Source organism: Taudactylus pleione, unplaced genomic scaffold, assembly GCF_031769625.1.
Source record: "Taudactylus pleione unplaced genomic scaffold, aTauple2 ptg000535l, whole genome shotgun sequence".
NCBI classification, from domain to species: Eukaryota; Metazoa; Chordata; class Amphibia; order Anura; family Myobatrachidae; genus Taudactylus; species Taudactylus pleione.
Genome location: NW_028284937.1, coordinates 12232489 through 12247747, shown reverse-complemented (window position 1 = coordinate 12247747; position 15259 = coordinate 12232489).

Genomic DNA, 15259 nt, shown 5'->3' with positions numbered 1-15259 from the left:
TGATTTAATCTAGTTTAGGCCAAAAGGTTAAGCTAAGCGACAGCAGTGGGCGGCACTAACATTTGGCAGTTCAGCTTCCAACATGGCAGAGTGGCACTGCAGTGGTAGACAGGATGGCAGTTTAATAAATTATACGACCCCTAGGAAGTTTAAAAACCTTGAATGTTTTCATTAATCAAAAACTAGGTCAGAGACCCTAGGGAATTGAAATACGTTTATGGGCTGAAGACAGGGAAAGGATTGATTAGTTTTTAATTTATTTTTTATTTTAATGTTTTGATTCTCAAGAAAAGTTATGAGGGAAGATCAAAGTATGATCAAGTTCTTCAGTTCCTAAAATACATCTTTGATCTGGAGGAGGTTTTATAATTTTTATACATCTAATAGAAATGAGGTGGCCTTGCTTGTGGAGGTGCTGCTAGAACATACTGTAAACAGACATTTACTTTGTACTTAAGGAGGTTGTTCGGGATAATGGGACCAAGACTTGCTGTTTACATCAGAGGAAAACAGCCTGTAGTTCTCCGGCTGAACTAGAACTCCCAGCTTCTGTGATGTTTGCTGGGCCTACTGGAAGGTATTTGTCAACAACAGGTGGCGGTCTTCAGGTTACAGTACCTCAGCCTGCTTTACGCACTGTATGTACTATGTAAATATGTATGTACAGTATGTGACCAATATACACAACTCATTTTTGTATTAAACGTATTTGCACTTGGCAGGAAGATTCTCTGTGCTGCTGCTCATATTTGCCCACCCCATCAACTTGGTGGTTCAGAATTTAAAAAACATAATGAAAGGGGCATACAGGAGATGTGGCCATTACATATATAAACTATCAATTTAAAAATGTCATGCAGCAATGCCCCAAACAGCACATAATGCGAAGAAAAGAGGTGCAAGATGGAATGTCCTTGGGCCCTCCCACCAACCTTTATGTTGTATATATGAAACAGGACATTCACAGTTTAACAAACCAGCCACTTGTGGCTGTAATGATTGGTTTGCTTGGGTCCCCACAAAACAAGCTGCAAATGCGCAGTGGACATTGGTGGCAATGATCTCTACATACACAATCTGGTATTACAACATAGGTAAGATCAGATGTCATCATCATCATTTTCATCATCATCTCCATAAGTGTGTACATCCTCTTCTTCACACAATATTAACTCGTCCCCACTGGAATCCACCATTACAGACGCCTCTGTATTTTTATTTACTTAATTGCTGCTAAAGATCTTCCTCGTGAAATTTGTAATTCATTTTGATGAACATCATCTTTTCCACATTTTGGGGAAGTAACCTCCTACGCCGATCACTGACAAGGTTCTCGGCTGCACTGAAAACTCTTTCAGAGTACACACTGGAGGGTGGGCAACTTAAGTAAAGCAAAGCCAGTTTGTGTAAGGGACTCCAAATTGCCTCTTTTTCCTGCCAGTAGTGACTGTCTGACATGCCTATTTGGAAGCTAACCCTAAAATAATCATCAACCATTCTCTGAATGGTGACTGTATCAGACAAAGTCACAGTAGACATGTCACTAATTGTAGGCAGTTCTTTCAGACCCAACCAGATGTCATTAGGTTTTGCTGACTGATCTGCAAAACCAGCAATGGGTCTCTTAGGAAAATTTTGTTTTTTCCTGGCAGGAGGAGATGCTGCCGTGTCACATGCTGCCATGTCACATGTTTGAGCTGACAATTTTTTCACCAACAGCTCTTTGCATCTCTTCAGTTTTGTGTCCATCGGAAGAAAGACACAACGTATGACTTAAACCTAGGATGAAGTATGGTCGACAAAATATAGTGATCTGATTTCAAGAGATTGACAACCCTTGGATCCTGGTGAAGTGAATGAAGGGCTTGATCTACAAGTTCTACATACTTAGTGGAATCGCTCCATTTCAGCTCCTCCTTCAGTTTCTCCAGCTGCTTTTACAAAAGTCTAATTTGGGAATGACCTAATTCAAGCTGGCAGTGTCTGAACTAACTTCACATGCGGCAAGTTCAAAGGGTTTGAGAACCTTGCACAACATGAAATTTATTCTCCACTGCGCTTGATTAAGGTGCATTCTCGCTCCTTTCCCTATGTCATAGGCCGTTGTGTAGCATTGAATGGCCTTTTGCTGCTCCTCCGTTCGCTGAAGCATATAGAGGGTAGAATTCCACCTATTTACTACCTCTTGCTTCAGCTGATGGCAGGGCAAATTTAACAGTACTTGCTGGTGCTGCCATCTTCGACATGCAGTTGCTGATTGTCAAAAATATCCCAACATTTTTCAGGCCACTGAGAGCATCTCCTGCATGCCCCTGTCATTTTTAAAAAAAATTTGCACCACCAAATTAGTTGTGTGAGCAAAACAGGGGACATGTTCGAATTCGTCCAGATGTAATGCTCTCACAATATTGGTGACATTGTCAGAAATCACAAATCCAAGGAGAGTCCAAGCGGGGTAAGCCATTTTGCAATGATTTCCCTGAGTTTTTCGAAGTGGTTCTCAGTGGTATGCCTCTTAGTGAAACCGGTTATACACAGAGTAGCCTGCCTCAGGATTCGCTGGCATTTGTTAAATGCTGCTGCTGTTTGCACTGTTGGAGGCAATACACCTACCCAGTGGGCTGTCACAGTCATGTAATCTTTAGTTTGCCCTGTCCCACTTGTCCACATATCTGTGGTTAAGTGGACAGTGGGTACAACGGCATTTTGGAGGACACTAATAAGGTTTTTTTTAATATCCTTGTACAGACTGGAAATTGCTGTTCTAGTGAAGTGGAATCTAGAAGGGACATGGTAGCAGGGACACAGGACCTCAATTAACTGTCTAAAACCAACTGCATTAATGGCAGATACTGGACGCACATCTACTACCAGCATAGCTGTTATGGTGTCAGTAATCCGCTGTGCAACTGGGTGACTGCTGTCATACTTGTTCTCCCTTGCAAAGGATTGTTTGACAGTCAATTGTTTTGTTAAACTACTAAAAGTGGTCTTCTTCCTGGTTCCCTTCTGGGATGAAGATCCACTCACTGCAGCAGCAGCAGCAGCAACAGGCAGGTGTTGGTAGTGGAGATTGCAGGCACTTGGATCTAACAGAGAGAAGGAAGTAGCTAGGTGATGCCGGACTGATTGTTACGTTTTAGCCAAAGTTTCTGAATTTTGCAAACACTTTGGAATTTGATGAATGCGCTGCAAGTGATTTAACAGGGAGGAGGTTCCTAGATGGTTAAGGTCTTTAACTCAAGGTCTTTAACTCTACTCACTCTTGCTTTGCAAACATTACAGATTGCTTGACAATTGTTGTCCGGATTTGGGTGGAAATAATTCCACACATGAGAAGAGGAATTTTTTTGTCTTTTGCCCTAGCATGACAATGGGCTTTTTCATACCATGGGCAACAACTGTTGCCTGATTTACACAAACAACATCCTCATCATCAACATCTTCATCATCCTTATTAGTGCCAACTACAGAAATATCCTCCTAATCCTCCTGGTGCACTTTCACAGCAGCATCCTTGATTTCTATGTCATCATGTTGACTTGTGCTGCTCATCCCCACATTTGCAGAGGGCACACAAATGATGGAAGGAGGATCTTCTTCAAGTACAGCATTGGAAAGGTCAGGCTCACACATGGCAACTGCGGATACACTTGGACTCTCCTCAGGGATCTGTGACTTTTCTGTGCACACAGTTGGTTCTTGTGCCTTAGCGATTTTAATTTTTTTTACTCTTCTACAGGGAGAAGGGCTTACATCATCATAAGATGCAGAATCAACAGTCATAAAAAAAGGCCAAGGAATTATCCTTTCCTTGCCACTTCGTGTAGTAAATGGCATATTGCCAATTTTTTGTTTCTCTGCAAATAGCTTTTAAAAAATGTTTCTTTAACACTGTAAAACATTGCTTGTTTGATTTTACATGCCCTGACTTAAGCCCCTGGGCATCAGCCTTTGTAGATGACATTGACGGCCTTGTATCATCATCATGATTGCTGGAAGCAGCTGCAGCACTAGTATGTGGTTCCTGCTCTCCTCTCATTTGATCGTCCTCCATATCAACAAACTTGCAATGCGGCCTGACCGGCAGTGTCACCGAACAATAATATTTTTTTACACTGGAGAAGAGCAACACTGGAGGAGGCAGCAGCCCCTTGATGAACAACACAGCACCCTTTATGGACAAAAGAGCACCCCTACGGAGTACGGATGGACCAATAAAAATTAATAATAATACGTGGATGATAAACTGCAGTCTGGCCGGCAATGTCACCAAACAATAACAGCGCAGCTAAGTTGCTAACATATACACACAACAAAAATAAAAAAAAATATTTTTATTTATTTTTTTGAGGAATGACAATTTTATTTAACTTTTATTTTTTTTACACTGGGGAAAAGCACTCCTGGATGAGGCAGCACCCCTTTATGTACTGCAGCCCTAGCCCCTTGATGGGCAGGACAACACATCAGCACCCCTTTATGTACTGCAGCTCTCTTTTATGTACTGCGTCCCCATCCCGACAACACTGCATCCTTGAACAACAGCAGCACAGACCCCCAGCCCAACAACACTGCACCCTTGAACAACAGCAGCACAGACCTCCAGCCCGACAACACTGCACCCTTGAACAACAGCAGCACAGACCCCCAGCCCAACAGCACTGCACCCTTGAATAACAGCAGCACAGACAGGGCACATCTGTTCTGCACACTCTCTACAGCCGAAAAATGGCGCCAATCACCGGGACCTTTATAGAATCCAAAACCAGCGAGAATCCAACCGCCGGGAGGATTACATTTTGCCTCATTTTCGGATCCTAGTCAAGTGGGAAAACCCGAGCCGGACTCAGATCCGAGCTCGGATTGCGAAGTTGGGGTGGGTCCGGTTCTCTGAAACCAGACCCACTCATCTCTAATCTATATAATAAGTGAGAAAGCGTATCTGTCTCTCTTTTTGTACTTTATGCATGGCCAGTGTTGTGGACCTAGCTCCACCAAATTTGGCACGGTGGTGTAGTTTGACCAGGAGTAGGTTTTTGCCTAGGTTTGAACTCTGTCAGGTCCACACACTGTCACAGAATCGCCCCAAGATGGTGTGCATCATCTGCCAATGGCCCTGATATTCCCAGAGGGTGTGGAAACGCCCCCACATTCTTTGCCACACTCATTACCAGGGCCCAACAGATGGTGGCCCTGGATGTAGCTGTTCATTGAAAAAGCACGTGTGCGTTGCTGTAAAACAAAGGCAGTATCAGCACCAATATCAGTGCAGTTTCTGTTTTGAAGAGCCCTTTTGCTATTGCTTTGTCTATGCACTCAAATTAGGTGCTTGGTCAATGGCATCACAGCCAAGAAGACTTCCTGTGCTTGGAACCTTCCTGAATTTGGTATCAAATAGCAAGTGATTGTGCTGCTTGTGTCCCTGATCATCTTGAACTTCTTGGTATATTTTTACTGCCTATCTTGTGGATTTCCGCAAACTCAGTGTAGCTCTCTGACATTTGTTTTTCTGTAGCATCGCTGCTGAGCAAAGACACTTGGGGCACGATTCTATTCTGCGTGATGTGAATAGCGCCGGGAATCAGCTACCAGAGCTATTTAATTCTGCGCGAAGTTAGGTCGGGGGAGGCTCATTCTCACGCCTTAAACAGAGTATTTAGGCACAAGAACGGGCATTCTCCGACTAAACTTCCCGGCGCGACGCTGTTTTCCCGGCGCTAAGGGCAGAAAACAGCATCGCGCCTGGACTTTTGTCGGATTTCTGCTCGCATCCCTGGAGGGGTGCGAGAAGAAATCCTTAGTCGGGCTTAGCAGTGCGGTGTATTGAATAGCTCCGGGAGCTCACTCCCGGCACTATTCACATCACGTAGAATAGATTCGAGCCCTTGGAGTCCTATGCATTAGGTACATTTATAGGGGTCCGGTCAGATCCCGATATTTAACGCTATTTAACACTATAACTTGCAGCGGGCGCTGAAGCAATTCATCATTGCTCCGAAAACTTTATAGAAAGTACTTTTTCTTTCTCATAGTTTGACATTCTAAACATGTCAACATAGTGAATGCCGACATATCATACCACGCCTGGTGGAAGTTTGCAATTGACATTAAGATCCTATTTATCTCAATAAGAGATAAAGAATTTATTTTATGGAAGCAGTTTGATATATACATGGTATATTACATAACCAAAGGAAGGTTGGATTGTATTAGCCATAGATACAGAAGTAATGAGAACATAAATAAAACAAAAACAATGCAGTAACAAACACTTTTATTTCTTTCCAATATCTGTTCATTCCCGCTTGTTTCCAAATGATCTGTATTAGAGATAGTAATACTGATTCAGTCTATAAATTACCAAGTTGCTAAAGACATATCGAAAATACATTTCTGTTTCCATTTAAGTGTCATATTGTGGCTCATAATCCTGCAGGTATTTCACTATTAAGTGTGCCCTCCAGCTACACTGTGGTTAATGTCTAATAGCTTTAAACCGCTGTTATCCTAGTATGAATGAAAATAACGGTATTGTACAAAGCATAAATCAGACTCAGTGACAATAGAAGGTAATTTTAATTACAATGTTGATACTATCCATTGTGGATCAAGTGGCAGACGCTAACATGGAATATTTTAATCATTCAGAAGTGGGCAATCTTTTCAAATTATCTGAATTAGGTGCAGACAATTCCCTACAAGAAAATTGTTCAACTGGGACAATTGCTCATGAAACAATGGGGGATTAGCACATTTGTTTAAGAACAATAGTTTGGTAGCCCTGTCTGCTGCTCTCAGGACCTCATTCAGAGTCGGTCGTTGCGGCCGCACGGTCGTTCGCCACCGATGTTCGCTAAACTGCGCATGCGTAAAATTCGCAATGCGTGTGCGCAAACTAGCTGTTGCGATCGGAAATATCTCTCTCCTTGAACTTGGCCAGGTCGTTAGTTTGAGTGACAGGATGAGGCGTTTGTGGGTGGTAACAGGGGAAGGTGCTTGTGAACGGGGGAGTGGAGATCCGAACGCAGGCATGCCTGACTATGCAAACGGCGTTTTATGGGAGTGCATAATTAACAAAGTAGTGTCATGGCACACGTGACATGGGAGGTTTTTACACTGACATGATCGTAGAGCTTAAGAGAGGGTATGGTCAACCTTAAGCTCTACGACCAGCTCCGATGGTTCCCGATGGTCTCGATTAATCCTTATATTCCCGGAGATGACGTGTAATGCTTACGAGAAGGGCCGTATTTTTTGTCTTACGGCCGCATCCTCCCCTTGGTCGGCCAGCTAATGATCCCATCTTAACGACGCAACTTGCGAGTGCATCATTTGCATATTCAGCCCCTTTTCCCTTACGACCGTGCGGCCGCAACGACCGACTCTGAATGAGGTCCTCAGTTTGACTCCCAGTGGCCCTGCTGTAGTGCTGTTTGCCTTCTATAACTGCTAGATCTCTGCAACTTCTGGCTTGGCTCCTCAGCTGCTGCCATTCCAGCCTTAGCTCCACATACAGTAGCCCATCTCCAATAGTAGCTGCATGATGGCAGGCTTACCACCGAAGACAGAATTTTGCTACAGTGGAAAAGCTAAAGTTAGGAAGTTGGTGGGAAGTGGTTATATTAGAGGTCATGGTAAATTAAGTTGATCTCAGGCAGTTCATAAATGACCAACTGGGCCACACACATGTGCTGTCAAAGTGCTGTGCTCTCCGGTGTAATGGTTAGCATTACTGCCTCACAGCACTGAGGTTGTGGGTTCGATTCCCACTACGGCCCTAACTGTGTGGAGTTTGTATATTCTCCCTGTGCTTGCGTCGGTTTCCTCTGGGTACTTTGGTTTCCTCCCACACACCAAAAAATATACTGGTAGGTTAATTGGCTCCCAACAAAATTAACCCATTAACCCTAGTGTGTGTGCATGTGATAGGGAATATAGATTGTAAACTCTACTGGGGTAGGGACTGATGTGAATGGCCAAATATTCTTTGTTAAGCGCTGCGGAATATGTGTGCGCTATATAAATAACTGGTAATTATATATTAATAATAAATAAATAGTTGCTCAGGAACTTAACTAAACAGCAGTAATGAAGAGAATGTGGCTCATTTCTACCCACACATAATGACAGAGTCATTGTATGGATGAGAAACTGGTTAGCCAACAAAATACAAAATCAGGCACTGTTGATCCATATACAATTACACAGAATGGAAAATAACAAGAGTTTTGACCATTTCAGTGGTTGAAACCTGATGCAACATTCATATATACAGTGATTTATTTTTAGTGGTGACAATTATGATCTGGCCCCAGGTTAGATGGGGTATTTGTTCCAACACTTATACCACTATATGCCCAGATTGTAATAGTACCCAGGGAGCTGTCACTGCCATAGTCTATGTTCTAAAGCATTGCTAATAACATGTACTTTGACCTTAACCCTTCTTCCTTTGGTCAGGGATTATGTGGAGGGTCATTGCTGCACTGGAAGGTATTTTTAAAGCAGCTATGGTCACATCTCATGTGGAGGCTGATCTCGTGTGGAGGCTATAAGACAAATGGGTCTATGTACTAAGCCTTGGAGAGAGATAAAGTGGATGGAGATAAAGTACTAATCAATCTGCTCCTAACTGTCACTTTACAGGCTGTGTTTGAAAAATGACAGTTAGGAACCGACTGGTTGGTACTTTATCTCCATCCACTTTGTCTCTCGCCAAGGTTTAGTACATAGACTCCAAAATCTGGAACCTTTATGTGCAGAAAGCGCAACCTCTGGTTTCTCCAGTGCCTAACCAAGCCATTGCTTTGAGAAGGGTCTCTGTTGAGGTCCTGCTGAAAGATGGACAATGGATGTGAGACTGTGGAAGAGGTTTGTGAAGAAGAAGTCATAAGGAGAGTGTGTATAGGGCCAATGAAATGTTAAATGCAAGTTGATTTGTACAGACAGATTTTGCATGTTTTTGCACTGCGCATGCTCCGTAGCAGACCGCAAGCATATCAGAGCGAGAGCATTGGTGCCCACCCCCCCATTTTTTAAATAGGGACATAAGATAGTGCACCTGAAAAAGGGCCATGGCTTCATGGGGAAAGGCCAGGGAAGAGATAGGGGAGGCCAGGAGATGCTACAAAAGAAGAGGAAGCTACAAATGAGAATCATCATAAACAAGAAAATTGAGAGGCCCAAACAGCGCCCCCTGCCCTGCAGTGCCCTGTGCCATGGAACTGGTTGCACCACCCTAGTTACGGCCCTGACGCATATATAGACGTATCTGAGTCAAATGTAACTCAGTCACATCTCCTCTGAAGGGGTGAAGCTGGGTGTTAACAGGGCATTCACATGTAGCTAAGACTAGCTGAGGGCTGTTTAAGCATGAGACTATTTAAGATTTCTCATTTTTTGGTTAGTTTACCCATCGACAGTGCAGTGCAAGTTGTGTCTTGTAGGAATTTGCGTTCGGCGAGGGAGTGGCTCCAGGTGGTGAGCCAGAAGGTGGATGCAGAAATTAGCTTGTGCGCGTGTGTGGACCCTTCCCCACTGTGCCTTTGCCCCAGCTTGTGCATTTCTCCTCTCAGGATGGTGCCCAAGAAAGTTACGGGAAAATTCTGCTTAATTCAGCATTTGTCTTACCCCCATGGCGGCTCCCTCAACTACGCTATTCCTAAGGAATTTTGCAGGGTTCATTATCAGTTATTTGACGAGGCTCTCGATTTGATTCAGAGTTTTGACCCAGGTGCCCTCTTGGTGAAGTTAGAAATTGAGTCAGCCTTTCGTCTCTTCCCGTTACATCCCGGTTCCCTGCGGTTTATGGGGTTCAAAGAAAATGTGCAATTTTATGTAGATAAATGTTTACCCATGGGTTGTCCTTCTTACATTGGTACATCAATGCAGGCCCCGGGCACCATGGAATTGACCATTATTTGGATGATTTTCTCTTCATGGTACCAACTGATAGTAACATTTGCCAGGAGCTTTTGTTCTCTGCCCAGGCTTTGTTCCATGTTCTTGGGGTTCCGGTTGCCAGGGATAAGATGAAGGGTCTCACTTGTTGTCTCTTATACCTGGGCATTGAAGTGGATAAAGGGGCAGGGTGCTGTCGCATTCTGGCCAATAAGGTTCATAAGCTTTTGGGGCAAATTGAGGAGTGCTTAAGCATAGACAGGGTGAGGTTGCACCAAGTGCAGTCGATATTAGGCTCTATTAATTTTGCATGCAGGGACATCCCGATTGGGAGGGTATTTTGCCGAATGCTGGAGAGAGCAACCACAGGCGTTACCAAGCCACACCATACCATACGTTTATCTAAAGAAATCAGGGCAGACTTGCGGGTTTGGGTATCTTTCCTAGTTAATTTTAACTTAGAATTGATTTGGCCTTCAAGGCCAGCATCTAAATATGTACTGCAACTTTTTACGTTTGCGGCTGGCTCTTCCGGTTTTGGGGCTTTTTTCCAAGGGGAGAGGTGTGCTGCCCCTTGGCCTCCTTCGTGGCTTTCCCATGGTTTCACAGCCAACTTACTTTTATTGGAACTATTTCCGGTAATTGTGTCGGTGGAATTGTGAGCTAAGAGTTTGTCAAACTGAGCCATAGTTTTTCGGTGTGACAATACAGGGGTTGTGCATGCGGTTAACAACCAGCATTCTTCATCACTTCAGGCCATGCGGCTTTTGAAGCATTTAGTCTTGACATGTTTATGTTTTAACATAAATTTTAGGGCGAAGCACATGCCAGGTGTTGACAACGGGATAGCGGATGCTCTGACGCGTTTCAACTTCGATAGATTTCTTGTTTTGGTGCCGAGGCCTTCCCCCTCGGATTAACATGTCCTCCTTATGTCTGGCAGAATATCGATAAGGCATAACTGGACTGGTGCGAAAATTCTTGGCACCACCCACCCTGCGAGCGTATATGGCAGCATGGGAAGATTGGGAGGCTTATCGGCTTAGACACGAACATGAGGGTAAGTCAGCGGACCAATGTTTGCTGTCCTTTGTGTGGGGTCATTATTAGCAGGGCAGGTCAAAGGTGGCTATGTCCACAGCATTGGCGGTTGTTTTGTTCCATGCTAAATTGTACCAGGTGCACGACCCCACTAGGTCATTCGTCCTTTCCAAGGCCCTCAAAGGCTGGGCTAGAAAGAACCTGACACCTGTCGATTCTGAAACAAAAAATGGCAGCTGCTCAATCAATCTGGCAGTACTTTTCAGGTGCATGAAAGGGAGAGGTCATACCAAGTAGAAAAAGGGGGGGGTTAACCCCTATTGTTCCTCAGCACAATTAATTATATTTGCAACAATATATGTAGACTATATGGTAATAGAAATTCAGAGATATTAGTTCTTCTGTGTGATCCAAACACCTCAAACTTCGATTCCTCTGTCCATAACACTTTTCCAATCTTCCTCTATCCAATGTCTGTGTTCTTTTGCCCATATTAATCTTTTCCTTTTATTGGCCAGTCTCAGATATGGCTTTTTCTTTGCCACTCTGCCTAGAAGGTCAGTATCCCGGAGTCGCCTCTCCACTGTAAACGTTGACACTGGCATTTTTCGGGTACCATTTAATGAAGCTGCCAGTTGAGGACTTGTGAGGCGTCTATTTCTCAAACTAGAGACTCTAATGTACTTGTCTTCTTGCACAGTTGTGCACAGGGGCCTCCCACTTCTCCTTTTACTCTGGTTAGAGCCTGTTTGTGCTGTTCTCTGAAGGGAGTACTACACAACGTTGTAGGAAATGTTCAGTATCTTGGCAATTTCTCGCATGGAATAGCCTTCATTTCTAAGAACAAGAATAGACTGTCGAGTTTCACATGAAAGTTCTCTTTTTCTGGCCATTTGGAGAGTATAATCAAACCCACAATGTGATGCTCCAGATACTCAACTAGGTCAAAGGAAGGCCAGTTTTATAGCTTCTCTAATGAGCAAACCCATTTTCAGCTGTGCTAACATAATTGTTTTCAAGTGTTTTCTAATCATCCGTCTTCTAACACGCTTAGCAAACAGATTAGAACATTAGAACACTGGAGTGATGGTTGCTGGAAATGGGCCTCTATACACCTATGTAGATATTCCTTTAAAAACCAGATGTTTGCAGCTAGTATAGTCATTTACCACATTAACAATGTGTTGAGTGTATTTTTGATTAATTTAATGTTATCTTAATTGAAATAAACTGTGCTTTCTTTAAAAAATAAGGACATTTTTAAGTGACCCCAAACTTTTGAACGGCAGTGTATGTGTGTATATATATATATATATATATATATATATGTGTATGTGTATGTATATATATATATATGTATATATATATATATACAGGTTGAGTATCCCATATCCAAATATTCCGAAATACGGAATATTCCGAAATACGGAATATTTTTAGCATGACTGAGATAGTGAAAACTTTGATTTTTGATGGTTCAATGTACACAAACTTTGTTTAAGGCACAAAATTATTAAAAATAAAGTATAAAATGACCTATAGGCTGTGTGTATAAGGTGTATATAACACATAAATAAATTTCATGTATGTATACAAACTTTGTTTGAGCCACAAAATTATTGAAAATATTGTATAAAATTACCTGCAGGCTGTGTGTATAAGGTGTATATAAATCATAAATGCATTCTGTGTTTAGATTTGGGCCCTATACCTTAGACATTTTAATATAATATGCAATTATTCCAAAATACGGAATATTCCGATATCCAAAATACCCCTGGTCCCAAGCATTTTGGATATGGGAGACTCAACCTGTATATATATTGGCACCTAGAGGGTGACAATGAGCCATGGATTCTCTGTGAGGCTGGATGTATCTGCCCACACAGGGAAGAAAACACCTAATGGCTGCCGAGTGGAATCAGTCCAAGGAGGACTGAGGCAGATAAGCGTATATAAAACCCCAGTGGGACTGTGGCAGCCAAAGAGCCCACTGAGTGGGGGCCAGGAGGTCATTGTCTAAATCTGCAGGAGGCAGGGAACATATCTCTGTGACTGTGCTTATGTTAGTGAGAAGAAGCCAGGCCAGTGGGCTTTGAATCTGAGAAGGCCTTGAGCTTGGTTTCCTACCACTACATTCCCTGGTGTGCCATTCATGCCCCAGTCCAACACTTCCAGTACAAATTAGGAGAGTGTACAAATGAGGAATAGTGCAGAGTAAAAATAGAGGGACACTGACAAAAGTAGAACCACTTTTATAGAAGGTGTGAAAGTTGTAAAGACAGCTGCAAGGCTAACAGAAAGAGCTGATATTTTAATAAATAGAGTTGTCAGTCTAATAGAGAGAGCTGCCAATATCAGATATCCAAGCTGTCAGTGCCATAGGATGAGGAGGCATTATCAGGAAGCAGGGACGCCGAGGGGGTTGAGCAGGTACTACTAACTCTGGCCCATTGGAGGGCCCCGGCAGGGGTCTGAGTCAACTGCTGAGAGGGACATTGCCCCCATTTGCAGTGCTGCTGTGGCAAGGGTGGATGCAGATGAGGGACAATCAGTGTGATTGCCCCTACCTGCAAAACATCTCCACTGCCCATTACCGCTGGCTGCTGTGTAGTAGCACAGCAGCACATTGGTCAGGGAGAGAGAGGTAGGGGGGCATGGACATGCCTGCAGGATTTGGTCACGCCACCCCCCCTGTACCTGGTCCCGCTGTAGCTCTCGACAGCCCTGTCAGGAAGAGGGCTATCCGATACAGAGCTGCCAGAGTGAGAGTGTTATCAAGATTCAGCTCAGGCATAACACAGGTACAGAATAGTGCAATTCAAGCACATTGCACTTCATGCACCGCATACACCTACCAGCCCTGAATGAGAGAGGAAACGGACTAGGGGGATCAGTCAGAACAGAGACTGTAACCTCCTACTGCACGTTGCACTTTATATATTAAGACTACATATACGGCATTCTACCTTGGCCATTCATATATTTTGGACATTTGAATTGAGAGACATCAATCCATATAGAGAAAGGGGAAGTAAAACATATAACGTGTTCCACCGAATCTCTGATCTGTCCTGGATTTGGATAAATAAAATGTACATATTTTTGTTTGTGTTGTATTGTTATGTATACCGGTATTAGGCTGCACAGGGTTATGATTTCAATATAGTCATTCTTATAGATTGCTAATATTTATATTGTGAATAAACTTACATTTGTATATACCAATTGAATCATTCATTATTATGAGGATATAGATACAAGGTATGCGCTGAACTCTCATATATATTTTCCTTTTCCAGTAACCAAATGTAATAGGATGCAAGTTTGAAAATGTACAAATTTATTGCAATATAAAGTGGTAATATTTTTAAACACAAAACCAGGATTTTTAATTCCCTGGGGCAAAATGGTTGAAAAATTGACACTTATTAAAACTTGTACCTATTACATACAGCCCCAGGTGCCACAATCTGGTCCAATTGTCCAAAGATAGTCCACATCCATTCCAGTTGACCGCATGAAATCTTGACCTGTTCATGGTGGTCCAGGCTCGGACTGGGACGACAGGGAGTCGGGTAATCCCCGATGGGCCCCACTGCCCCTATATCTCAGGAGGATGGGGACTATAGCACTGTTCACGACAGCAGGGCACAGTGTTGTAATGTGGGGAGCACTACAGCGTGGTATAATTATAGCAACTACAGTGTGGCATAATGTGTGGCACTGCAGTCTGGTATAATGTGGGGCGTGGATCTATATTGTTGCATAATGTGTGTGCATTACAGTGTGACATAATGTGTGGGCACTACAGTGTGGTTTAATGTGGGGCACTACAGTGCTGCATAATGTGTAGGCACTACAGTGTGGCCTAATGTGTGGGCACTATAGTTTGGTATAATGTTTGGGCACTACAATGTAGCATAATGTGTGGGCACTACAGCATGGTATAATGTGGATTCATTACAGTGTGGTATAATGTGTGGGCATTACAATGTGGCATAATGTTAGTACATGTGTAGTGGTCTCATTAACCCACAACTGGCCAGCATTGCAAGGGTTACTGGGTGGCTCACCACTACCTCTCCGACTCCTCCATACTCCCCACTAAAATGCACTACCCCCCTGACCTCTCCTTTCCAAACACTTTTTCTCTGCACTACCTCCCTGACCCCTCCATACCACTACCTATCTGTACTACCCTCCTGACCCCTCCATACCACTACCTATCTGTACTACCCTCCTGACCCCTCCATACCACTACCTATCTGTACTACCCTCCTGACCCCTCCATACCACTACCTATCTGTACTAC